Raw genomic sequence first — 3,070 nt, forward strand, 5'->3', positions numbered from 1 at the left:
TCCTACTGAAACAATATACTGTATTTGTTACACAACTTCTCCCACAGTACTTCAAAGAAAAACATGCATTGATGCTTATAGTGATCCCTGTAGCAGTCTGCATCCATAAGGATACCAAAGGAGTGGAACTGGTTAATTGGTGACATAATCCACAGGATTAACCACCAGTGATGTTTTGAAGAACAGGTTAAAAGTATCAGGACTAGTGGGAAACACACCTGCTTCTGCAGGAAAGTAAGAAAGTATATTATACAACCTTTTAAAGTACCTGCCAGCTCTGCTTCCAAACCATGTATTAAATATTTTGTCCTATTCTGTAGCACTTTCTCATAAGACTAGGTTTATATTCGATTTTACAAAGCACGGGAATGATAAACCACAAAGAATCACATTCTACTCTCTGTTCCTTGGTAGCTAGGCAGAAACATCCCCATGAAAGCAGTTTTTAGTCAACTTTATGTTGCTTTTCTGAATTACATTTTATTTTTATCTATTTGTCCCACCACGCTGCTAAAGAAAACTGCTTTTCCCTCCTCCCCTGATGCTTTTCCGTATAGCTTGAAGCAAATATTTTAAAAACTTAGGTAAAAATTTGAAAAGACTAAAGCTTCGCTTCAGATCACTGACCGGAGGATCGAAACCCCTCGCACTGTGTATATTTCCCCCAGAGGAACCTGCCTCCCCGTTTCTCCCCGCCCGCGACGGTGCCCGGTACGAAGGCGCCTCTCTCGCCCCGTTTTTACCTCAGCGCGGCGGCACCAGCGTTTCAAACGCCGCGGGGCGGAGGCAGCGCCCGCCCTCCCGCGCGGCGCGTCCGTTACCCCCGCCTTGCCCTCCTCTTCTTCCTCCTCCTCTTCTTTCTCCTCCCTGTCCCTCAGGCGCCCACGACGGCGGAGAGGGAGGGCGGGAGAGCGACTCCCGCAGGCCCTGGCAGCGCGGGGAGGGCAGCGGCCGCGCCGCGGAAAGGGCGGGAAAGGGCCGGGCCCTCCATGGCGGCGGGGGGAATCACCTCGGCGCGGGGCCTTGCACTGCTGAAATCCTCCCGCGTTTAAAGACTCACCTGTTTTTGCTATAAACTGCTTCAGGGTGCAACAAAAAGCCTACAAAATAAATTGGTACAGCGCACTGCGCCTGTGCTTCTGCTTTAGATATGTTTTCACAGTATTATGACACCAAAAAAATGATTTTCCCCATTAATGCAACAGGTAAAGCTTCTCTAGTCAAAGCAGAGTGATGCTTTGGGATGAAGCAAAACTTCAAACACAAGTAAGTTTCAACAGTGCATCCCCCGCTTAAAAGCTGTTAGTTTCAAAGAGTGATCACTTTAAAGAAAGAAAGAAGGAAAGAAAGGGAAAACGAAGGGAAGAGGAAAGGAAGAAAGAAAACTGCCATGTTCTAGCAATTACCAGTAAAACAGAACAGCAGTAGCAGGCTGTTTTAAGTCATGCTAGGCTCATGTTTTTTGCTGTTTTTACGGACACCATTTTAATAGTTCAGTGTATAAAAAAAAATCCCAGATACACAAGGATTTGAGGTCTGCAAAAACTGCAATTGTTTGTGGGGATTGTTACATTCTGGGATTTTCTACTGTTCACAGGCTTTTCTCACTAGTGATTTGTCATATACATCATGTCCAAATACAAAATATAAATAAACATCTTCCTATCAACATTTTAATTTTCAATGTTCGCATTAACCTCAACAAATTGAGATATTTTACGTGCAAATTTATGCTACATCTTTTGGCTGTTACTGCTGTAGCTAAACTAACTGCTATGAATCAACTTGTTTAAATCCAAATCAAACCCCAAACACCGCTTAAACATAAAAAGGAATTGCAGTGACATCTGAGCTACATGTGCATGCATTTGGACATGTAATTTAAGCACAAAAACTGACAACCCATTTTTTTCTTGTTAGCTACAGTGCAAAATAGAACTTTAAAAAATAATTCCAGACAAACTTGCCTCTACCTGTTCATGTATTTGTTGAAATATCTCACTTCCTGGTGAAGCACTGTAAATTTGAAGTACTTTTATATCCTACATGTTTCAGTATAATACATAAAGCTTAGCATGAAATATCATCTCATTCTTAAAAAAATACAACTGTTTGCATTTTTAAACCCTTCGTGCATTAATTATTACCTTTGAAAGATTTTTAAGGAAAAATAAATACTTTTTACATAAGGAATTACAAATATTAATGGCTAAGTATTTTTTTTTCTTTAAGACAGAAACAGACGAAAGCTTTTTTCACATTTTAGTTAATTTCAAAAATTTCAAAGCAAACCAAGTATCTTACAATACATATGCACATACATTTTGTACATCTTCTGATTATAAAAATTAATGCATTTTTGAATACTGCTAATACAATGAACTGAACGTACACCACCAAACATTTCTGCTTGAAAACATTCAGTAACTTTTCCCACATAAAAACTTACTGTTATGATTTTTCAACAAAATTTAAAAACACCAGAGTTCAGTATGTGAATATAAATATAGTCTTCTTAAGAGAAACATTGCTCCCGTACATTGCTACATTAAAATGTTATGTTACCCATTCATACGGAGAGGCACTTTTGTTTGTTTGTTTGTTTTTATTTTACGATGCTTGTAAAATACTACACCTTCATCAATCATTTGATTCCAATTCTCCCTCTGTAATCAAGTCAAGAGATAACATCATTGTATTCTTTGGAATATATCAATTATTTTTAAAACAACCATTAATTGTCCTGTTACTATGTATTTTTTAATTAGGATATGTTTCTCCCAAATTCCATTTAAATACTACCAACAGGAGGATGAATTGTCACTGTGCTTAGAAGAATGTCAACATCATTTTAAATCTAAATTACAAGTTACATAATTCTCTCTTTATTTTCCCATAGGGCTGGAAAAAAAAAAGCAGCAACAACAGAATTTGCAAAGTATTTTGGAATGCAAGATCAAGGACCTGTTAGCTGATCCTAAACAACTCTGCCTTCCAACATTTTTATATCTAGTTGGCAACACCCACTGCAATAAATGCAGCTACATTTCTTTTGGTAACTCTTTTTATA

The sequence above is a fragment of the Tinamus guttatus genome, unplaced genomic scaffold, assembly GCF_059628265.1.
Source record: "Tinamus guttatus ecotype Peru unplaced genomic scaffold, ASM5962826v1 Tinamus_guttatus_pri_ptg000125l, whole genome shotgun sequence".
Taxonomy (NCBI): domain Eukaryota; kingdom Metazoa; phylum Chordata; class Aves; order Tinamiformes; family Tinamidae; genus Tinamus; species Tinamus guttatus.